Source organism: Amphiura filiformis, chromosome 7 (genome assembly GCF_039555335.1).
Source record: "Amphiura filiformis chromosome 7, Afil_fr2py, whole genome shotgun sequence".
Classification (NCBI taxonomy): Eukaryota; Metazoa; Echinodermata; class Ophiuroidea; order Amphilepidida; family Amphiuridae; genus Amphiura; species Amphiura filiformis.
Window position 1 is genome coordinate 45,684,375 of NC_092634.1, and position 25,780 is coordinate 45,710,154.

A 25,780-nucleotide genomic window follows, 5' to 3' on the forward strand; every position below is an offset into this window, starting at 1 on the left:
CCCTACGTTGCTTTTCAGTCACAGAATTGAGTTAACTTAACATATGGGCTTAATGTAGCTTTGTAAGCAGTCTATTGTGTCATTCTTGAGTAATTCACACTTTTCTTTGTCAACAATACAAACTTCATTAAGGAAGTAACAGCAAAACCTTTTATTACTGTCAGAAAAACTTCAATTGTAAGTAATAAAACTCCTTTTTTTGTCAGTAATGTAAACTTTTTGTAATAGAGTAGGGTTAAATCTGGGTAGTCATTGATGTCGGGCAGAAAGCCAATTGTGATGTTTCTTCTTATGGTAATGAGTATTTAACTGGTCATTAGAAATTGCTGCAACATTTGTGGTCAAATTGTATGGGATGACAGGATTGATTACTGGGGCATTTGATGATTGATGATGTGTACAACAGTTGGTAAATGTACTAGTTATTAAGCGCTGGTATCAAAAGTTCCAAAAGGTACCAAAAGGCAGGAGGGCCTTTTACAGTAGTGGATGAAGTCAGTGTTGCCAGATTACAAAAACTTGTACTCAAGCTGGAATTATCATAATGATTGCATTTCCAATTTATGCAGAGTATGGGGTCAAAATTAAGTAATAATTGGAGCCATGGTAACTAATATCAGTTAAATAAAAGCTCAGTTGGTAAAGACTCTAGTATTTTACCACCTATTATGCTTGATGTGTTGATGGGCTTTGATGGATATTTGTGACATGATCTGATCCATGGGGGCCAAAGGCGGCAAATTTGAAACTGAGATAAAAGGTAAAATATGGAGTAAAAAACAATAAAATACATAAGAAAATATACATCAAAAAACTTCATAACTTTTCTTAAAAGAGCAAAGTATGCTAGACCTTTGGTGTTTTCAGTAAATGATAGCCTATTGTATATATAATGTAATAATTACAGTAACTCAATTTTCAAAAATACCTCCTTTGGCCCCCATAGACCAGATCGTGTCACATTTTTGATTTAGGCTGATGAGGGTACTGCTGCTCCTATAATAAGGGTACATCCATATAGGATTGTAATGGGAGGGGTCACCATGATTATGGAAATAATGTGAAGTGTAGTGGTATGAAGCAATTGTGCAATAGGCCTCTATAAAAGTATCTTGGTCAGGGGTGAAGTGATTTGAAAAACACCAACAAATTTTTACATGTTGGCATTTTGGATCTAATTTGAAGTGTGCCAGTGGTGTTAATGGTATCAACTACCAAACTTTATTCTTGTGGATATGGCAATCCAACTTCCTTGAAAGCGAATCATTTTAACACTTGATTGCTGGAGATAAGATGTTAACACGATGCCGTTACTGCAACATCTGTCGCACCTTCGTCGAGAGAATCTTGCCGGTAACCGCACACCGGGCGGAGTTTGCTATGCCTTGGACAAGGACCCCGCATTAAGTGGATTCTTAGCTAAGGACCGTTAAAAAAATAAACTCCCACAATTAAGAATTAAGTCGCAGAACTCCACTCAAAGCGACTCGCTATGAATCCAGTGTAACATGAGTGCGGATTACAATTGTGTTAGAGCTTGTTAAAAAACAGTTGGTTTCATAAAGTTACTGCAAAAGTGAATGTCATATTTTTGAAGAGTGTTTGCGCATTTAACACACAATGAGGAGTGAGTTTATTATTAATAACCGGAGTATTGAGTGGGCATGTAAGCGATATGTGTGGTTTTCAAATAAATGTGGTATTATGATTTAGGTTGGGTTCAGGGTGAAACGAATGAATGAATGAATGAATGAAAATGGACATTGAAAGGACACTTGGTTAAGTTGAATTAGGTTTTGAGCAAACATATTAGTGCTTTGTGTGCAAATAGGTCGCACACAGTGGATAAAATTCATTTTCCAAAGATGCATAAATCTGTCTTGAAGTCACTTAACCAATACTAGGCATGTTTGTACTCATTCGAATGCATTTTACATGCAGATTTCAAATATGTTAATAAAAGTGAGAATTTCTGATTTTTTTCTTAATTTTATGAAAAATTGCTGCAATAATTTGTTCAGAATTTGACATGTGTGCTGTCTGCTGAGGGTTAATTTCTGTGTATCAATGGTGTTTATTCATGCTCAGTGTACAGATGTCGTAGAATGGATTGAGTTCCCTTCAGATGGAGATCGCGGAGTGAAAAAACGCTTCAGGGAAACGTTTTAGGGCATCGCATTTAGATTCTCATTTTCTCCGCATTTTCGTTTCATAACAATTGAAATATGATGAGTGTGCTTGAAAGAAATGTGCAAGTTTCTCCAGGCTAATGTATACTACTGCTGTGTTATTGTGAAAAGTCAAAACATTTTAACTTATGTAATGATGATATAATTTGAATTTCATGTAAGCTGTCTTGAAAAGAACATTGTGTCATGTTGGTAGTAATAGAACAGATTGGGACTTAAACAAAGTGAATTAATGAATGCAGATTGTACTGGCATTATTGTGTGGTATGTGGGCGCATATAATGTGGTTGATGGTGTGTGTTGGTAAATGCTTGCAGCCAAGGATGTTGACCAGAATAGACTTTACATAACAGTGGACACACACCAACCAGGGATGTCCTCGGTTCCTTTCACTGGCTTTAATATTGCTAACAATGTAAAAATGCATATGTGAGACCATTTAAGACTTATGCGGTACAGGGTCAGGTTTAGAGTCGATTGAGTTTTAAAACTTCAAGCTAGTCCACGGTTTGGCGCAAAGTTTCAGGAGGACAAAGTCCTTGTTTTAAAAGATCTAATTTGAAGGTCCTCAGGTTGGAAAATCCTGGGTTTGGAAGCCCTAGGTCCTCATTTGCCAATCTATACACGTAGGAATGAGTGTACATATAGTTTGATCAGCTCAGTTTGATCGTCAAAAGTATCACAAATTATTAATTCAATATACTTTGTCTACTTTATTTAACATTAAACATGCACAGTGTAGACCAGACAGGTCAACTAGATATCTATCTTAATATGGGTCTACTGTTTGGTGTAGTGGTAAAAATCATGCGTGGGTGTGTGTTTGTTGTGGTTTGTGTGCACACCCATACATATGAGTTTTTTTTAGCAACATTGTTTCTGAATTGGAAGACAGATGGTCAGACAGTGAGTTTCATCCATTTAGCTGGCCTGGCTTAGAGGCCTCTCACAAATTTTGATAGTAAACATGTAGTGTGCAGGTACACTAGCACAGTTTATTTACTATTTTGACACAGCCCTTTAGTATTTTTATATAACAGCATATTAGCAATGTTAAGGGATCTAAAATTAGCGTTTATTATGCGTTTCGACAGTATTTTTTGTGGGACATGAGAGCACCTCAGACCTATCGAATTGCATTCTGAATACTGAAGCATGTCTTTCTGATATCAAATAATTTTCATTTTTGAAAATCACAATATAATACAAATTTTATGACAAATTATAAAAATTTGATATTTTTCACATTTTGATATATAACAGTCCTCGAAGTAAATTATATAAATCTAATGACATATTCTTAAAGTGTATGTAGCAGGGAGGAAAAGCCGACGGTCAATTGAAAATTTTGACCTTTCATATTGAAGATATGGATTTTTTTTCCAAAAGGACCTAATTTTTTTGGTGTTTTGGGAAAAAATCCATATCTTCAATACGAAAGGTCAAAATTTTCAATTGATCATCGGCTTTTCTTCCCACCTACATACACTTTAAGTATAAATCATCAGATTTATAAAGTTTACTTCAAGTACTGTTAAATATCAAAAATATCAATTTTTAATGATTTGCCATAAAATGTGTATTACATTGCGCATTAAAAAAATCAAAATTATTTGACATCAGAATGACATTCTTCGTATTCAGAATGCAATTCGATATGTCTGATGTGCTCTAATGTCCCACAATAAATACTGTCCAAACGTTCATACCCCAGCCCTTAACAACATTAACAATATCCACCGTGCAATTACAACTTAAAAACAAGCACATGGCCTTTTAGTAGATTTTACACTACTTCTGCACACATACCATAGGCAATGAATAGCGTTGAACAATGAAAAGAAAGCGATCAACAAAACTTTGCAAGTCGGTGATTTAAAAAGACTTATAAAGTAGTTTACCCTCTTAATGTGTCTTCTTGTGTAGTATATAAATGACAATACATGAAAACAATAAAAAACAGCTTCAGCGGCAATAAACTGTTTGACTCAAGTAGCATTATTAACAAGCCCTTAGCTAACTTTCTTAAAGATAAACCAAGCATACTCCTTAAGAAGTGCTTTTGTTGTGAAAACTCTCCCGCATCGATACTCAAAACCTTCTCAGATGGAAAATATTTTGGCACTTAACACATCCAGAAGCATGATAAGAACAAGCACTTAAGTGGGTCCTTGGCGTTAACTAGCATTTGGTGGATGAATTAACTTTTTGGCGATATGGCGATGTGCCGCCTGGCTGCTAGCTGGCTGGAACGTCATGCTTCCCGTGCGGGCCAAGAATTGCTGGCTCATTAACAAGACTGTAGATGACAATAGGAACCTTGGTTTATGTTTCAAGGCAGGGGTGTAAGATGGTGGTGAGCACAATACCAGGGTGTATGTGGTGTCTTCTACCAGAGGGCATGGATGTTCTTTTCACACACAAGTGATAATGGGTTGAGAGTAATGAAGAAGGGTGGTTTTAGAGTTGAGAGTTTGGATATGGGGAGTTGGGTTGTGCCTTCATTTCTTTATACAAAGAATTTAGAGTTGGGATTGGGATTAGAGTTAGGGATAGGGTTAGCTTGGGTTTTCTTACACAAAATATTACATTAAGGATCGACTGGGAGTTGAATGAGAAATAAATGAGTAGAGTCTACATTGTTTTGAAAATTCCTTTTATCTTTATTTACTCAGATTTATCAAAAAAAATTTTTTAAATCACAATGTGATATAATTATGTATACAACCAACAATTGAATATGCCCAACTTTAGACTGATTTTACTTGATCACACCACATATGTAAAAAAACCAACCAGATTCATAATGATATTGAGAGAATAAAATTCAGCAGAAAACACATGAAGAGTTCAGGTTCAAAACACAACATACACCATTTTCAAAACTTTTTGAGATCAGGCCACCAACCTGTGCCCTAATGCTGGTTTTAAATTGACACCCTACTTAAAAAATTCCCAACTTAAATTTGTGAAAATATGAACAAAAAGTAGCAAATATTTTCATATTATATTTTGTAATATTGACAGGTTATATTTGGCAATATCTCAAATTGAGAAAATAAACATCTCAAAAAAAGTAACTAACCCCCTTAAATAATGACCATTATTCAAAAACAGGTAATTGTATTACAAATCTGAAAAATGCGTTGGAAGCAGAATTTACTTCTGCACATTTTGACACCTCATTTGTAGCAATTGACTAAATATTGACGTCAGAGCGTACATTTAAATCAATGTAACCCAAGATTTGAAAGTTCCAGTAAATTCTATTCATTTGTATTCAGTATAATGGAAGGAAATCTGTGTTATGATATCTGTGTATGTAAGTGCAACTTTCAAGTCTAGACCTCACTACATTAAATTGACCGGTGTTTTATTGTTTTCTGGGCTATCGTATCAAATGAGGTGTCAAAATGCGCAGAAATAAATTCTGCTTCCAACGCATTTTACAGATTTGTAATACAATAGCCCTTTTTGAATAATAGCCCCTTTTTGAATAATGGCCATTATTTAAGGGGCTTTTTTTGAGATGTTTAGATAGGTTTTTGCATCTAAACTCTTCACTTGCTCTAAACATAACTCACCAACTTATTACTCATTGTAGTTTCTTCATTGGTACAAAAAAGTTGAGGGTTTTTGTATACAACGAAGTATGCTCAATGGCATGTATTCATGGCGGTAGTATCGGTTGCTTCATGATCATCTGTGCACTTGATTTTAAGTAGGGGGTGGGGGCAATTGTGTCTGGTTGTTTATGGTCGCATTTACAATGAAATTAAATTTGTAAGGATTCATTGTGGATGGAAAAACTTGTAAGAAAATAAATTGAGCTGAAATTTATTGCTGAATTTGCATTGCATACAAGTACAAGTAGTAGCATAACACTGACTATTTTGAACAGAAAGTTAAGTAAAATGTTAAGTTAACATTCCTCATTTTTAAAAAGACATTTTGAAATCTCGATACTTACTAATTGGAGCCAAGATATACCAGGAACCAGCCAAGATTTCACCAAGATGGCTGTGGGTCCTCTTACACTCGTCTTTGTTGCCGGGAGCGATAACAGCTGTTAAGCTGCATTTGGCAAACAATTACTGACAAATTTTGAAGAAATTAAAACTCCATTTAACTGTAAGGAGGAAAGCTGTTCTTGCATGCATGGATGTAAATAAGCTTATAGGTGATTAGTAGGGATATGGAAACTTAAGATGGAAGGAGAGGATTACAAGGGTTGGTTGGTGGTTAAGGGTGGTTGGGTGAAGGGCAATTATAAAGGGTATTCTGCTAGTTCAAAGGGATGAAGGGTAGTTGAAGGGGGGTTGAAGTGGATGAAGGGTGGTTGGGTGAAGGGCAACTATAAAGGGTGTTCATAGTTCAAGGTGATGAAGGGAAGGGGGTGGTGAGGGTTAGAGTATGATGGGGTGGGTGTCTGGTTGAGGGTGGGTTTGGAATAGGAGAGGATTGATAGCTTATGGGTGATTTAATATGGAAACTGAAAGTGAAGGAGATGATTCTAAGGGTTTGGTCAGGTGGTTTAAAGTAGCTGGGTGAGGAGAACAGAGAAGATGCTTGGGGGCATTTGGTGTGTGTGATAACCATGCTAATGGGAGGATGTTGAGGAAAAGAGTAAAAAGATGGCTGGCTGGATGAGGTTTAAATTTAAATGTGGGTAAGTAAGGAAAAAACTTTAAAAAATAGGCTAAAATGGAGAAGATCATGTGAACAGCCCACTGCAGCCAATTTTAACCTCTGCGCCCCCATTTGATAGTCCTGGATTCACCCCTGGATGGTCAGGAGCCAGGTAGAGTAACATGTTGACTGGTTGAGGGTGGTGATGTTCAATTGAAGAGGATGGTGTTAGATGCGCAGCTGGATGTGGGTGGGTTGGAAGAGTGAGAGGATGGATACCTTATAGCTTAGTGATTAGGTATGGCAATGTAAGAATGAAGGAGAGGATCATAGGGCCTGTTTCTCGAAGCATGGCTAGTGGTCAGGCTTCCTACGCCATCTGGCTTAAGCCCAATTAGTCCTATTAGTGCCTAGAATTTCACATCATACATCACCTAGAAAGATAAATCAGTAAATGGATCCACCTTGGTAGGGCTAGCCTACTGGTTTCGGAAGCCCGACTACTAGCCAAGCTCAAAGAAATCGAACCTGAGGGATTTATGTGGTGGATAATGGTGGCTGGATGAGGGGCCATAAGGTTTTTAAATAGAAGACTACAGTGAGGGATATTGTAAGATGACAGGCTGGATGAAGATGGTTGGAGATAGGGAAATAATTGCTTTTAAAAACTAATCCAAATTGCAGCCCCTGCCATGTCTGCTCAGTGCATTAAATTTGTTATAAGGGACTGACTTTTGATTGAAACACCAACACTCCAACAATATCTTAAATAATTCTTATGCAGAAACGATGAGAGTCCATATGGTGCTACACTGCTTATTTTTATGTAAATTTGTGCATTGCAAATGATAATTGGAAACACTTACTTTGTTTGAGTATTTTTGTATTTTAAATTATGGCTACTTCAAATAAAAAAAAATGGAAACAACAAACACAACAAATGACAGGAACTGAAAGTTATTGTATAGACTGGTGGGATTTATTAAACATAATAATATAATTCATCTTAGTGTTTTCTGATATATACAAAGTTAAATTTTCACTGAGATTTATGTGAAACATGATGCAGGATGTTCACAAATATTCCAATCTACTTAACTATCCCCATTCATATATATATATGGCAAAGTTTGACCAAACTTCATGCGGAACTTGAATTTAAAGCTTTGATATAAGTCTGAATCATGATATATTATTATAAGTTGACATAAATCTGTTGATTTGTTTTTATTCACCTCAATCCAATCCATCAGTTTAATCACAGACCCTAGAAAAGGGGTCTGTGGTTTAATCCAAAATACAAATAATTGACCGACTTCTCCACACGTGCAGTAAAGACCTCACAAGTTCAGAAAGAAGAAACGTAAACTCTATCCATCAATCGTAATCAAAAAGTTTGACCAAACTTTTAAATTTGACCAAACTTTCAAACACAGCTTGTGCACGAAGCTTTGATATAAGTCTGAATCATGATATATTATTATAAGCTTGACACAAAGCTGAAATGATTCAATCTTTTCTTGTTTTTTTTTGTTGACCCCAATCCAATCCATCAAATATTGACCGACAAATGCACCAAAGACCTCACTACAAGTTCGCATAGAAGAAAAGTAAACCCCATCCATCAATGTTATTAAAAACTTTGACCAAACTTCTTTTTGCAATATGCACAAACTCACTTCAAGTTTGTTTAAAAAGTACATTTACAATGACCACAAACTTAGAAGTCGAATTCTAATTTGTTTACAATACAAAAGTCGAGTTTGAAGACAATTTTGAATTCAACAAATGTTGCTCTGGGTCGTCATTTAAAGTCAACTTCTGAAGTCGAGTTCAAAAATGTGGCGACTCTGTTTCAAAGTCGACTAAAACTTTGGGGCTCTGTGTTAACAGGGTCCTACTCCTGAGTACAATTATTCATATGCAAGATGTTCACAACTCTTCCAATCTACATGTAAATAAACAAACTTAGTTGACAAAAGCTTTGTTGACAATCCTATTCAGTAATATAATAGCAAAGATTGACCAAACTTTCAAACACAGCTTGCACACAAAGCGTTGATATAAGTCTGAATCATGATATATTTTTGTAAGTTTGACACAAAGCTGAAATAATTTTCTTTTTTTATACACCTTAATCCAATCCATCAGTTTCATCAGAAATACAAAAAAATTGACCGACTTCTCCACACATGCACCAAAGGCCTCACTACAAGTTCAGAAAGAAGAAAGGTAAACTCCATCCATCAATGTTATTAAAAAGTTTGACTAAACTTCTTTTTGCAATATGCACAAACTCATTTCAAGTTTGTTTAAAAAGTACATTTACAATGACCACAAACTTAGAAGTCGACTTCTAAGTTGTTTACAATACAAAAGTCGAGTTTGAAAACAATTTTGAATTCAACAAAATGTTGCTCTGGGTCGTCATTTAAAGTCGACTTCTGAAGTTGAGTTCAAAAATGTGGCGACCCTGTTTCACACAAATGAATTCGAGTTCAAAGTCTACTAAAACTTTGGGCTCTGTGTTAACGGGGTCCTACTCCTGAGTACAATTATTCATATGCAAGATGTTCACAACTCTTCCAATCTACATGTAAATAAACAAACTTAGTTGACAAAAGCTTTGTTGACAATCCTATTCAGTAATATAATAGCAAAGTTTGACCAAACTTTCAAACACAGCTTGTGCACAAAGCATTGATATAAGTCTGAATCATGATATATTTTTATAAGTTTGACACAAAGCTGAAATAATTTTCCTTTTCTTGATTTGTTTTTATTCACCTTAATCCCATCCATCAGTTTCATCCAAAATACAAAAAATTGACCGACTTCTCCACACATGCATCAAAGACCTCACTTCAAGTTCAAAAAGAAGAAAGGTAAACTCCATCCATCAATGTTATCAAAAAGTTTGACCAAACTTCTTTTTGCAATATGCACAAACTCATTTCAAGTTTGTTTAAAAGAAATGAAAAGTAAATTTACAATGACCACAAATGGACCTAAGGCTTCTTTCCCCCTTCTTCTTTATACCCCATACATTTTGAGTAGTAATAATAGGCTATAAACCGTAAACTGTTCAATAGGGAACCATATTACTCGATTAGAAAACCCCCCAAATTCAAACCGTCACACAAAAAGTTTGACAATAGACGCTTGATAGAACTTTAATAAGCTAGAAAAGCTTGTTAAGTCTATTTATCATACACAGTCCGCAGAACTATAAACAGCACGGCTGCTTTTGTTCCTTAAATCTGTGTTATACCACATGCATATATACAACTATTCTAACAAAAACGTCTTTTATTTTTTTGTATTTTAAATATACTTATGCGTCGAATCAATGAGTTAACCTCGGTACATTGGAAGTAAACTTGATATCTTTGAATGGTTGGGATTCTATATAGGGCCATCTGTGTGTTATGAGGACAAAACAAGAAAACTAAGTTCAAACATAACAGAGCCTGAGGTCTTGAAATCATGCCTTAGCATGCATTCAAACTTCTTTTAAACCCTATAGACACACAGAGTTTTACAGTATAGTGCAGACAATCGATACAGGAAAAGTTTAACAAAATCGTTGAAATAAAACTAGAATTATTGTGTTTTATATAGCAATATTCTTAAAACATGTAATCAGATTTGAATGAGTAGGAATTTAGTGTAACTGGTTTAAGAGATTTAGAAATTGACTTGTTTAACCAAAAAAATCAATGTTTTGGTCGTAGTCTAGCTGATTAAACATGGAAGTTGTGAACTAATTTGGCTCATTATGACATTTTGATTTGTGGTTTTGTGTGTCTGTGTGTCAATTTTCCATACCAAATGGTTTTTAATGATGAAGAAATTTAAGATGTTTCAAGGATCAAGAGAAACAATATAAAATATTTTGGTTAATGATATAAATATTTTGAAAATTATTGTCAATTTTTAAGTGGAAAATTACATCTTCCAAATGTTTTGGCAGGCAACAGTGTGCATAGGGTTAACCTGTCTCCTTATAAGGGGTAATAATTCTCTCAAACTTGCAAACTCCTCCAGATCCCCTCCTCAAACAATGCCCACATAAGTGTGTCAAGCCATCAATGTTCAATTTAAAACTTGATTTTAAGCTAACAAATACTGCCATTGCCGTGTTACTAACAATCATCAATTTTAGGGGCGCAACTTGTTACTGTGTCATTTTTTTCCTAAGGCGTAAGGAGTTATTCGACACGGCGTTATGCTACATTGGATTCGTTAATAAGAGTTGTTAATGTTTGCTATGAGTGAATCTCACACATTGGTTTGTTTGAATGTCATTTCCAAGTGAAAGCCATTATATTTTCTTGTTCTTACTTACCCTGTGCTGTTGGTAGCGATGTTCTGGGTGAAATTTCCACAAGGGAGACAAATTTCAAGATCATCCCACTGAACTACTCACACAATGATTTTTCCAGGACAAATGCATACCAATTGTAACAAAATGTGTGAAAATTGCCTCAAATTAGGTCAAATTGGTCTGAAACAGGACTAATTGACAGTGCACAGTGCTAATTTTGTCCAGAGATTTTGAGCCTGGGAGAAACTTGCTGGTCTGTTACCCGTCTTGTTTCCAAATTTGTTCAAGTATTTAAATTGCAAGCCAGCAGGTATATCTATATATTCTATAACAGTGAATTGCTTCTAAGTAACTCCAGTGGAATTAAATAGGAAGAATTCATTCTTAAAGATTTAAAAGGGATCAAATTTATCCCAAAAAAGAGAGAATTTGATCTTCACTTCCTATTTCATCATTATTACAGCAATCATTGAAGACCAGTGGAGTGTGCAGGTTTTTGAGAGTGATTGCCACGGGGCTTGATTCCCCAGACTACTCAAAAATGTTCAAACAGGCTCAACTAAAATTGGGCATCATTGACCCCAGATTTCTTTTCGTAAGTTTGAATTCTTCATTATTAACTATTTTTTCCTTAGTTCCATAGATTTTCCTCGACTAGATGCATTTATTTCCACAGACTGGGTCCATTTTCCCCGACAAGCGTGGGGGGCATGTAAATCTTCTCTCAAGTAGGCGCATTTTCCCCCTGACTGAATGCATTCCCCCGACTAACTGATGAAAGTGGGGAGACCATGACTCCCAGCCCCCTCCCTCTTTGTGCATGCGACTGCTGAAGACAACATTTGGAGGATAAATCGCTCTCTTGCATACAGAGTATGAGATGGTGTCAGACCTGTTAGAAGAAAATTTCAAAAGATAATTACGGGACTTGTTTTCTTGATCAATATCAAAAGAGTCATTTTTTATGTACTTCATTATTATTATGTAAAGAGAAATCCTTATCCACACATCAATAAAATATCTCTTGATGGCAAAATGTGGCTTCTTCACGGTCATCATTATACACACATTTGTCCAATTCTTGATGTAAAGAAAACCTCTTTATAGAGACCACTGACATGGGCAGAATAAGTGGGTTTATTTGTCCCCAGGCCAGGGTCCATTCACAAGATCTTTCAGTACACTGAGGGATCACAGTTAACCTGTTTAAAACAAGTTACTGTTTTGTGGTCTACTTTGTGTTTTTTTTGTGCTTATTGCACACATTTTGTAGGTCTTAGGTGGTGTTAGGTATGATATGGCGTTATCATATCAACATATCAAAGCTGAATGTGTATCTAACCTCAGGCAGTGGCGGCGATACGGGGTTTGCCCCCCCTCCACTTTTGAGGCAAAACCCGAAAGATACGTAAATTTCCACTTTTTGCGGCAATTTCAGCAGCCCAAGTTGTATCCTGATGACATTCATGGTAGAAAAAACTTGCTTTCTTGCTGATGAATTTTAGACATGTACCTGTAGCAATCATTATGTTACCTCATCTTACATGAAGAGCAGTCAAGATGTTGAATATTGCAACATCGCCCTTGGGTGTTCACAGTTTCACCTTACTGTGTTTACCCAAGACCTACACAATCCCGTTTGGCTCGGTGTTCAAGAGCGCGAAAGCTACTGATATCACACCGTTGGATGTAGGAGTGTCAAACACGATTCATATTAGGCAAACGTGATATGGTAATTACCTGGGATAGGATTACTTTCTGATACGATGCTGGTATCAGGTAGGAAGAAGACTTGATGACTTTGATGTGTGTGTCTTTTTGGGATACTTTTCCTGAGAGAATTGAGAAGTGTTAGCAGTTAAGGTGGCATCTAATGATAGGAGCTGAGTGGCTGAACTTTTTTTTAATTCACTGTGGGGAACATGATTGCATGGTTATGAGCAGCTGTGCCAAGTGGGAGGGTAAAAATCTGAAATATTACATAAACTTGTGCATTTTTTGCCCAAAATAGTCAGATATTCAGTGACAGGGAAGCAACAGGAGGGGTGGGGGTAGTTGATTGATCAACTTTGCAACATTTGAAGTCTTTAGGTCATATTTTTGTTATTACTTACATGCTCAAAAGACCCTTTCTTGTAATTAGTAACAAACCTATACTATCCTAAGAACCTTCTCTCTCTCTCTCTCTTTCGTACACACCCCTCTCTCCCTCCCGCACACCCTCTTCTTTCTCTCTCAGACTCAGAGACATATTTTATCCTATTTGAAACATCGATCCATCTGTTTGCCTTGGAAGTATCACAATGAGATCACAAAAATTGAAAAATATTTCTTAGTAGGTTGTGGTAGAGGAAAGACATAGGGTGAAGAAGTAAGGGCTAAATTTGAACAATCATTTGTAGATTCATTTTCAATAGTGCTCAACAATTCATCTGAATCCAAGATGGAACCACAGTTGCAGAAAATTCCAGGCGGCGGATGACATGATCGAGCCGGCAACTTGTGAAACCGCCTGGCCGTATGGCATTTTCCAATATAGTCGGTTAGTTTTGTGGGGTTCATTATCGAACCCCAACGGTTTTAGCTTGTATTTATATTATTGATCAACATAGGCCTATTTGTTTGTGATATTTCAAGCGCTTTTAAAATTTCAAAATAATCCCATTCAATTACACGGTTGACGATGAAAATTTACTGAATTTAGAGAATGCAATGCGCCACCACCTGGAAAATTCGCTAATGGGCTACACCCTAGAGCTATAAGTTAACAAACCCGTTGGCCATACATGTATACCCTGTACATCACAGGCTATTGGAAAATGCCTCCACCTTACAACAAAAATCCATACTAATATCAAATGGAAAATAATTAACAATAAGTACCTGGGGCACAAATCAAAAAGGCCTTACAAATACCTACTTTTGTCATTCAAGTGCTTTTATAACATATTGCAATAACACACCAAATGTTACTGTTTGCGAGGGGGATAAGTAAATTTACCCCCTCGCCCTAATCTTAAGTTAAACCACTTTACCCCCTCTTAGTAGTATTTACTTGTTACATACCAGTAGTAGCAATACACCGCCTCTGATGTGGTCGGGTAGTGTGTAGTACCAAGTGAAAGTCAACAACATAGGTGTGTGGTAATACTAGGGGTAAATATGGGGGTAAATAGAATGGTTTGGTGGATGGAATATGATGTATACAACATATGTTGCATTTGTTGAATTGGTAAATATCTGGTGTTTTTATGAGGTTGAATGGTCTATATGTGGGATGTAATTGGGGCGAATGAAACGGAAACTGAAGAAATGAAAACTTTTTATGTTTTTGTCACAGCTGAATACTTATATTAAGGGGGTACTACACCCCTGTGGTAAATTTGTGACTATATTTGCATTTTTCTCAAAAAAATAATAACACACTGGTAACAAAAGTTATGTAGATTATTGGGGCAAGGAATCCAATTACTACACTGAAATTTCAGTGACTCAAGACAAGCGGTTCAGTATATATGATCGGAAATGAGGTTTTGTTACCACTGTGTTATTAGTTTTTGAGAAAAATGCAAAAATAGACACAAATTTATCGAGGGGTGTAGTACCCCCTTAAGGAACTACGGTACAAAGATGTTGAAAATTGCATTTGTTTGTGGAACTTTTGTAAGTCAGTGGATAATTTAAATAAGTAAGCAAATAAATGTTTGTAAAAATTCCAAATCATTTTAAAATTGGTCCCTGTCATCATATTCAAACTTCATCACATGCTAATGTGCCTGTAAATGTGGAAAGCGGAAAACTTTTCAGGAAAACACTTTTTGTTCCAGCAGAAAGATTCTTACTATACTTTGTCTCATCCAGAGTGACATACGTACAGGTAGGTGCACATTTTGCTGGTCACAGTATCAAATCGCACTAATCAAATGCGCACTGCTGACCATATACACATACATACAAGGGCAGTTTGTTGTCATGTCTACACAGCATTAGCATCAATCCATCTTGAATATATTGTCAAAAAAGTGGCTGAAAAGAGCAAAAAATGGGTCATTTTGCCAAAAAGGGAACACCACCCCCGGATTGATGCCCATGCTGAACAACAACAGCTAAAAGCACTGACATCACTCGCAACCGGGCTCTCAACTCCTGGTGAGACAAAGTATATATACAAAGTATTTGTTATGAATGTACTACAGCATCTTGACAAAAATGTCAGTGAAAGTGGGTCAAACTTCAAGAAGCCCACCTTCAATGAAAACCACTATTGACACAACAATGTCTCATACTTGTAAATGTATTCCGAAACATGCCTTCATGATTACCCAAATTTGAGTAAAAAACACAACCCCACACACGATAACATACACAGTGCAAACACACCCCAGTAGGTGTAATGTACCTCTTTGTTGATCAACATCTCCTATAATTGAGGTTTAGTGATAGAAATTAGTTGGATTTTATTAGAAGTTAGTGAAATTAAAACAAGCTTGCAAACACCTAAATTGGGGTTGAGTGTTTGGCTAATTTCGGTTAGGAGGACACAACGTGATGGTTGACATGTTTTCGACTCTCAAGAAGGCAGTAGATGCGGTATGGTTTAATTGGATACTGAAGAGGTTTTGTTGACTGGGAACAAATTTACTTATGACTTGACAAGTTCTTGATGATGATGTGGAAACTTTCTTTCAGAGTAATATTACTTTGAGGGTTGCCACACATCTGGGTTCCTTTTGAATTACCAGTGGCAGTGCCAGCCAGGGCACCATTTCCCCCTACCTATATTTAAGCTTCCTGTACTTTCCCCCATTTGCAGATCCATAGCCAGCCTCTTGTTGGCAGGGTGCAATGCTGGTGCAACATTGAATTTTTGTCCCGTTCATGTTCAAATTATACTACATCCAAGTTGTGTGTGCTATTAAGGGTTAAAGGTCAAATTTTAGTCAATGTTGGAGGAATCTGTCTGTACGTACAGACACTTACAGCTATACACAATTAAAAGGAGCTTTATGTATACTGCACCAATAAAGTATCCTTACACTTGGAAAAATAATCACAATTTCCAAACTGAACAATATTGGGGTAAATTGGTTTTTTAATAGATGCACTACCTAATCCTGCACATTATGACACCACATTGAATCCAATGTGACTTCAAGAAGCAAAGTTACAAGCATTTGATTAGACGAAGGTCCAGTTTTAAAAGTGAGAAACTGGCCTATTCAAAACTTCACAGACTAGACAACTGGTTTGAGAGGGGTGAATGGCTAATTTATGCATTTGACTTTAATTTAAAACAAAAGAAACCTGAAACAAAAGAACTAACAAATAAAATGAAAGTTATGAAAAGTACAGAGAAGTAAAAACTTAAATAAAAACTGCTTTAAATAACGCTTCATTGAAGAAACTGTGTTGTCTCTTTGTTGCGCTTGTTGGAAATCTTTTTGCGCCTTGTATAGGCCAGTATGTCACTTTTAAAACTGAACCTTCATCTATTCAATTGCTTGTAACTTTACTTCTTGAGGTCACATTGGATTCAATGTGGTGTCATAATGTGCAGGATTAGATAGTGCATCTATTAAAAAAACAAATTTACCCCATTATTGTTCAGGTTTGAAATTATGATTATTTTTCCAAGTGTAAGGATACTTTACTGGCTCAGTATAGTATCAACACTGTTGTTTTCTCCCTTTTTGCCCATTTTTGCAATATAAACAAACACCTAATGACTTATCCTCCACTTTCAAGCAATTCCTAAAAAAATATTCCTTTAACCTAGGTTCACAAACTGAAATTGATGAATGTGAGATTGTTTTGGCCTAGCACAGGCTGTGTGCTGTGTGCTGTACTCTTATACCTATACATTTCGAGAGGCGTCGCGGTTTGTGGAACGGGGCTAGTTCTATTTTGGCCCACTTTGGAGTGGGGATCCATGGGTACAAAATTGTTTCTTACAACATATTTATACCAGTGATTTTAGTGTATGGGAAAGTTTTTACAGTAGGTGTTAAAATACCTCACAAGTATGTAAGCAAGTTGTGATAGCCCAAAGGAAACAAACTTGTCTTAATGATGGTCTGAAAACATCTTGCAGAGGGCAATACAAAAGACAAAAATAGCAGGTTTGTGAAGAGCACACAAACTATGCCCATATTCAAGGTTTAGTTTACATATAGGAATGGGAGGGTTTCTTTAATATGAAGAGAATGTAGGGAAAGTAAATAGCTGCCTTATGTATGAATTCAATATAGTATTTAGCAAATTTCTTCAGCGGTGTCCATACTCTTCCTGATTATCACGTAAAAGAAGCAAATGAGGTGCCAATGTGATGATGATGTGACTCAATTAGCCAATGAGAACCCACTTCTGTGTTTACGCCATACAGCGCCATATCGACAGAATGTTATTGCTAAAAATATCCATTAAATTTGACGGAGGGGTGGCTTCAAAACATATCCACCTGCTGTCCGCCAACTGGAGGTTGGGCCAGGGGAGCTGGTTACTCAAGTTTGGTTTGGGTAACTGAGAATTTCAAATGGACCCATCAATATACTAATTTTTCAAGAAATTTGGACCCATCATTATACTGTAACGGCGATCCAAGGACCCCCGTATTTTTTTTAAGCTTTTCTATTTCGTATTTTTATTTGGTTTGTTTCCACCTTCGCGATTAATTTTCCCTGCCAAATTTCAGCTCACCTTTTAATTAAATATCTCATTCAAAGTCCCCTATCCTTTATTTTTCCATTTTAGTAGTATTTTTTGCCTTCAGAACTCAAATTAAAACTATATAAATTCTTCCGATGTCCCGCTATGAAGGTCGCCATTTTTGTTATGCACACCGCGAGGATACTGCCAGCTGAAACGAAACTCCCAGTAGACCTAAAATATTGAAAAGCTTCCTGCATTATTCCGTGATTACCGTCGGCAGCGTTCAGCATATTTTGATTAGTTTATCTTTTATTTCACCCTTTATTTTAGATTTGCTTTTGCGTGGTTGCTTTGTAGGCGCGTCGTGGGGACTCAAAAACATGCGTACGCCAGTAGCTATCGCCACAAATCGCTGCGACCAAATTTGCTTGCGCGATTCAGGAAAGAATACGCTGACGGACGGTAATGTTTGGAACATGCAGGAAAAGTTTATAATGCAATTCTCTTTTTGCTTTGTGACCAAAGGAGATAGTCGCGTTTTATTACATACGGAGAATTCAACTTGGTTTGACCATCGGATCGATAATTTTAGGTATGATCAGTTAATTTTAATTAACCTAAACCCTTGGTGGTAATTCCCACCAAGGTGGTCATTTTGCTATTTTTATAATGGCAAAATGGATTATTTTTATTTTTAACCGTGATCGGATCGTCATCTCGTATTTTTGAAATTGTTTTGCTAATTAATAAGCAACTCTCATTTATTTTAATTAACTCAACTTTCGGCTTGATCGTCGCCGGCGATTGGCTGTTTATGATGATCACAATTTTTAAGCTTCCATAAAATACGAGATGAAATGCCATCACCGGTAGTATTATTTTTTATGTCCCTTCCTAAGCTTAGATTTTGCATCCATGATATATTATTAATTTAAAATAGGTCTTTTAATGAACATGCATACAATTAACATTGCCGTATTTTTGTGTTAGAAACTCCGTCAGATGACCTTCGGCCAAGTTTGTATTGCATGCATGCTTAAGGTGAAAGCACCTATATTTAATCACTTTAAGGTGATGATTCCCAAAAATTCTTAGTCTTAAAATTATATTCTAAAATGTGCACTTTGGATTCATTCCCATTTTGTAGGACTATGGATTCGCTTTGGACTTTTATATTTTGGATTCCAACTTTGGATAAATTTAGATTCATTCCCAATTGGTAAATAGATTTCTGATTATCGGCATTAAAAAGTAGGCCTGGATTTTCGGCAAGAAATCACTTTTAATTTGCTGTAAAATTTAGTTCCAAATTTCTGTGAGTACAGAAATTTCTTTGTATATTTTAAACCCTTGGGATTTATGTAAAGGAGTAATTCTTGTATTTTATTGCCACTCTTCTCAGTCACAATTCAAGACTTTCTTAAACAAGAAAATTCCCTTAAAAAGGGGCCTGGGTTGAAATCCTGATTAAATATTTATAGGCTCAACTTCTCCATTTATATTTTATGTCACACTCTGATAAATATTTGTATTACCATTTTTTAATATATACGCATTATAATATAACAAATCTACGACAATCAAACTTCAATTTGTATTTCAGTTGTCATTTTATTTTACCATTTCAAAGTCTCAGTCTGAATTATTGTTTATTAATATACGAAATGAATGATGATGATTTTGAGGTCGAAGTTTTCCGATCATTTCATTTACCGTTTCATACGTAAATGGTTGATTTTATATGAGATGATTTGAGATATTGCGACTTCAACATCCAATCATCATCACGCATGGATGATCTTCCCTGTTCCCTATTTATAGGCCTTTCTTTCATGACGTCCTTATCATATTATTTGATCATTAGAAATATGTCCTTTTATTTGCTCTTCAGTTTAGATATTAAATAGTCCTTCACAGTTTTTATTCTCCATCTTCACATTATGATATGTGCAGCGCCCTCGTGAGGCTCGCGTCATCCTTGCAATGGTGTCAGAAGTGGGATACTTTTTCTCTTTTTTTTAGGAAAATAACCCCGTCAAGTGATGAATAGCGAAGAGGGAGCACGTTCCCTGAGTTCCGGAAGACTCATCGGCAGCCGAAAAGATCATGCACCTGTAGAAAATGAGAATAAAAGAGACGAATTAGAAAGCGAATTAACAGAGAGTCAAAATATCAGTGACACTCAGGTAATTGGGGCTAATGACTGTGTAATTGAGACTTCCTTCGGATCGTCAAGTGGTTCAGTCAGACCTAGACCCAGACCCCAAGAACTTCCACTTGTTGAAAATCACCCAGAAAATGATAACACCCTTTTTGTTGATGCAAATATGGAAAATGCCGGTGAAAATAAAGAACAAGTTGAAATGCATCAAGTGGTTAGAGAAATTGCCACAGTCCGAGAAAGCATGTCATCCATAATTCATGACATGCATGAAATCAAGGATTCAATTGCACAGCATAAGTTCTCAGTAAAACCACCCACCTATGATGGGACCACCACCTGGTCCGATTTTCTGATTCAATTTGAAATGGCTTGCAAACTCAATGATTGGAATTCTAATGAGAAATTGCTTTGGCTTGGTCATAGTCTTAAGGGGGTAGCCCTAGAAGTCCTTGGTTATGTTAATGAACAAACGCTTCAAAGTTTTGATGACTTGGTAAAAGTCCTGACAGCACGATTTGGTGACCAGGGACACGAAGATTTATTCCGAGTTTTGTTGCGCAATCGGGCTCAGCAACCTGGGGAAACGTACCCACAATTGGCCCACGAAGTTAGGCGATTGGTGAAACGCTAGCCATCCTGCTGCTACATTATAAGATGCAAGAACGCATAGCTCAAGACTACTTCGTTGATGCTATTGTTTGTGCCAATGTGCGGAATGGGTGTGTTTTAAGGAACCATCCTCCCTTGATGAAGCAGTGCGAATTGCAATTAAAGTGGAAGCCCGGAAATTCCCTCAAAATTCATTCCACTACCAAAGCACAGGAGTCCGAGCCATTAACTCCAAATCTCTAGGGAAAACATCAATATTAGAGACCAACAAATTGCAAAAGACTCTGACAGATATCCAATCAGGAGTGAAAAGTATAAAAAATCAAATGGTCAATAAGAAAAGAATGAGAAATGACCAAGACCAACGAGACAAGATAATTTGCTTCTGGTGTGATCAACCAGGGCACAAGAAAATTAATTGTCCTAGATTTGCCGAACAAGTTAGAGAGAAAATGAATATGGGAAATTCCCGAAACCAAGCCTTCAATAATGGCCCAAAGCTTAATCATTATCAGCGTCGGTATTATCAGTTGAATTAGAACAGTTTAAATTTGGGCTAGAGTAAAGAAACCATGGAACACAAATAGCCATATATGAAAATCAACTCTGTTGATTTAGAATTAGAAAGATAGAAAATATGGTAGGAAAGAAGTTCACTTGCCCTTTAAATTTTATTCATTTTTGTAAACTCCTTCTCAGAAATCCAAAGTGCACAAGCCCCATATACTCATGGATGTCAAAACTAAGTATTTTTTTTTTTTTTTTTTGGTCCTGAATCGCACAATGTGTATAGTTGCAGTAAAAAGTAATACAAATGGTTCACATAGCTCATAGGTTAAAAATATATTCAAGAAAAGATTTTTGAAAAATTTGGTTAAACATGTGTAGTACATGTATGTGTGGTCCCCTAATAGAGGAATAATTTAGGCAGTTAAATTTAAGACTGCAGATGGAAATCCATTTTAGGCCATTCAGTATTTGAAATAAGGATACGATCCATGGAATGAGGTACCCAAAATATATGGATGTATATGGGATGACTTATTATTTTATTTTTTTTGACAATGTGTTGCACAAGCTGTCTACCAGCGCTGGCCGCTGGGATATAAAACCACTAATATTGTTACCTGAGGAGTTTCACAGATGGCCACTGTGACCGCTCCACAATGCCCGTAATTGAAGGCCATTTTAAATTTAGGCCAGAAAGAAAAATCACCAGGAAGTCAGGTAATACTATTAATGGCTAGGTTGTTGCAAAAATGTTGTTAATTGTGTGCGTTATAATGCGAGGATTGTTTTCAGAAATAAACATTTGGAAGGCATAGCAGAGCACTATTAAATGTTTTCAAAATGTGATAATCGGGTGCGCTATAATGCGAGAATTGCATTCAGAGACAAAATTCTGAAGGGCATAGCAGAGCACTGTTATATGTTTTTAAAAAAGGTGATTAATCGGGTGCGCTATATAATGCGAGAATTGTATCCAGAAACAAAAATCTGGAGGACATAGCAGAGCACTTATGGTTTTAAAAATATGTTAATTGGAGGCGTTATAATGCGAGGATTGTTTCCAGAAATAAAAATCCGGAGGACATAGCAGAGCACTATTAAATGTTTTTAAAAAGGGTATTAATCGGGTGCGCTATAATGCGAGGACTGTATTCAGAAACAAAAATTTGGAATGCATAGCAGAGCACTTATGTTTTTAAAGATATGATTAATTGGGTACGTTATAATGCGAGAATTGTGTTCAGAGACAAAAATCTGAAGGTCATAGCAGAGTACTCATGAAGTTGTCACATATTTTTTTAGGTATATATCCAGAAAGCGAAGTATGGATATCTTAGGCCGTCCAGAATGTGATAGTATGGACACATATTTTTTTTAGGTATATATCCAGAAAGCGAAGTATGGATATCTTAGGCCGTCAGAATGTGATAGTATGGACACATTTTTTTTAAGGTATATATCCAGAAAGCGAAGTATGGATATCTTAGGCCGTCAGAATGTGGAAGTATGGACACATATTTTTTTAGGTATTATCCAGAAAGCGAAGTATGGATTATTATTAGGCCGTATTATCCAGGGAATGGATATACATTTTTTTTAGGAATAAATCCAGAGTCTGGATTATTAGGCCGTATTATCCAGGGCATGGATATACATTTTTTTAAATAATCCACAGTATGGATGGATGTTTTAGGTTCATTGCCTGTGAATGACAAAGGAAATTCAATTGATAAATATTGTGCATGAGAGATCATTTTATTAGTGGATTATTTCCATGTTTGGACTGTGGACCTAGGGAGGAACTTTTGAGTCAAAATTATTGTTTTTATTTTTTTTGATAAGAGCTATGTGAATTGTTTAGTATTACGAATTATCTGCAAAGTGCCTTTCATGCCCCTGTCCAAAAAAAAAAAAAAAATAAATAAAAAAAAAAAAAAATATGTAGCCCTAAACCCTATTTTTATTTCTGTTCTCATGTTGGTATACTTGCTACAAGGCATTACACGGATTGGTTGTAGATCCCTTGATCTCAGGACTGGTTGGTGCGACGGTGTCTTACCTGTGTCCCACATGGTTTCAGAATATGCACCTAGCATTTTTATTAAATGGTGCAAGATTTGACTCAGTCAAATTGTCGCTCATACAACTGAGTTGCATGAGCTACGGAACAGTCAAATCAATGAATATTTACAGTACTGGAAAGATCAACTGAATTTAAATAGTCAGTCATGCAATTGGTTGCATGAGAAATGGAATAGTTGATGTACAGTACGGTAGCAAAAAAAAAATAAATATATATTTTAAATTTGGACACCAAATAATTTCATAGCGCTTGATTTCAGCAAGGTGGTGATCCAGAGAGCCCAGTTCATGTAGCCCTGCCCTAGCATTTAGTAAGAATGAGGTAAATATTCTACTTACCTCTAGCCCCACATGTGCAAAGCCCCTGCTGTGTACCCGCAGCAGTATAGGAAGTCACTCGTCCCCAGTGGCTAAGTACCCTAAAAAGAGAAAAAAAGAGAGAAGATACTATTTACTGCACATGTTTCATGAAGTGAGAAAGTCCCCCCCCCCAAAAAAAAAAAAAAAAATCCTGGCCCTCTCTTTTTCTAACCATCCAGGTGAAAAGCCATTCATCGCTTTGGGCCTTGGGCAGTACAAGATTGCAATGACCAAGCACTCATCATGACGATGTTGGCCAATGACATCTCGCCATCCAGCGAAGAACCAGCCACCCATCAAGTGACGAGAGACAGCTCTTTTGGAAGTGAGTTGGCAGCAAACTCAAGTCACCAAGTGAAACGCCAGACTACTACCACTACCAGTCACCGGCTCGGGAGCGACGCGACTGTCATCCAACCAGGTCCGGAATAGCCAGTAAAGGACAAGCAAGCAGCGAGGGACAGGTCGTTTGATGGTAAATCAGCAGCAAGCAAAATTCTATGGACTGAAACAGCTTACAAGTCACCGACCACCATCAAAGACAGAGTAGATGAAAAGGATCAAGAAATCAAGACAGCTTTGCTGAATGCGAGCATTTTTGAATTTTTCGTTTACTTTGATTTCAAAATGCTCCTAAAAATGACAAGTGACTCTGGTTTATTTACGCTTTGATTTTAAAATCCTAATTAATGAGAACTTCAATCATTAATAAAATGTTTTGGTGAGATGTTTTCTTAGTTTAGAAGCCATTTAATTCGAAGTTCTAAATTATCCAAATTCTTTCTAAATTGCAAAATAGTCAAAATTCAACAACGGCTCTGTGTACTGGCTGTAGTTTTATTTCTTGTTTAAATGTATTGGAAGGTTGTTGTACAAAAATGAGTAATGGTTTTTTATGTGCTAAACATGTTTCAGAAATTTACGTGGAATTAATTTTAAATTGCATCCTTACCTTCACTATTTCATTAGCACTAGCCCTGCATGGTGCAATCTCAAAATTGAGCATGTTAGATAAATTATGCCGTTGCATCAGTGTTGCATAGCATGTGAATTGTGATGTACCGCACAGTCGAATCTTCATGAATCATGGTCTTAGATTTAGACGATCACTTCTTTTACTTTTGTAGTCCCACATGTGTTGCAAAATAGATGCAACGTAGTTTGGATGTTGGTTTCCATGCTGCCATGTTCCCGTATTTATGCAAAGTTTATTAATTCACGATAGATTTAATGTCTAATTATTTTGGAAATATGTGAAATTGATTAGCGTTGATGTTCACCGTTGCGTTGACATTAATCACATGACGAATTACGAAGTGTTGCTAGATTTTTCTTGCAAACAAGAAATGTTTTAAAAAAGGACAACGCAGTGATTAAAGGAAATAGGCCTATGAGCTCCTAAAATATTCAAACGAAATTATCTAGTGCAAGTTTAAGAAAGTTTATGTACATATATCTTGAAATGTTTGTTTTGGTCAAATTGTAAAAGAAAAATGGGGAAAAGAAAGAATTTTCTGCGCTAGAAATTTTAGAGATTTTTTTTGTATTCTCAAAAGCAGGCAAAAATCAACGAAGTTTAAAATATGACGATTAAATGACGTCACTTCTTTTGGGGCCCGATTCTTCTTTTTATTGTAATCAGCTGTTTATATGTAAACAAAGATCAGCTGATCGTGTCAACACTTTGTATCAACAATGCAAATATCAATAGGCCTATGGTGTTCATCTGAGTTCATTATATTGTCGTAAACATATTATTAGGAACATGTGCATATATGATAATTATTTATGTTTTATGTTTTGTAGGACCATGCTGAGGAGTTTCGCGGACGAAACAGTTTTTCTGAGCGGGGGGTGTTGTAACGGCGATCCAAGGACCCCGTATTTTTTTTAAGCTTTTCTATTTCAGTATTTTTATTTGGTTTGTTTCCACCTTCACATTAATTTTCCCTGCCAAATTTCAGCTCACCTTTTAATTAAATATCTCATTCAAAGTCCCCTATCCTTTATTTTTCCATTTTAGTAGTATTTTTTGCCTTCAGAACTCAAATTAAAACTATATAAATTCTTCCGATGTCCCGCTATGAAGGTCGCCATTTTTGTTATACACTCGGCGAGGGATACTGCCAGCTGAAACGAAACTCCCAGTAGACCTAAAATATTGAAAAGCTTCCTGCATTATTCCGTGATTACCGTCGGCAGCGTTCAGCATATTTTGATTAGTTTATCTTTTTATTTCACCCTTTATTTTAGATTTGCTTT

At 36.2% G+C, this 25,780-nt stretch overlaps 1 protein-coding gene and 1 long non-coding RNA gene across 2 annotated transcripts in view; one reads left to right on the forward strand and one right to left on the reverse strand.

The window, feature by feature from the left end:
* The window catches only part of LOC140157239 (cytoplasmic tRNA 2-thiolation protein 1-like), a 173,634-nt gene that overhangs the window by 81,876 nt on the left and 65,978 nt on the right, over positions 1–25,780 (forward strand). The window lies entirely within an intron of this gene.
* Positions 19,400–24,761, reverse strand: LOC140157235 (uncharacterized). The gene is made up of 3 exons (XR_011859651.1): positions 24,471–24,761; positions 23,498–23,577; positions 19,400–19,905 (listed from the first exon to the last, which is right to left on the reverse strand). It is a non-coding gene; the product is annotated as an uncharacterized lncRNA (long non-coding RNA).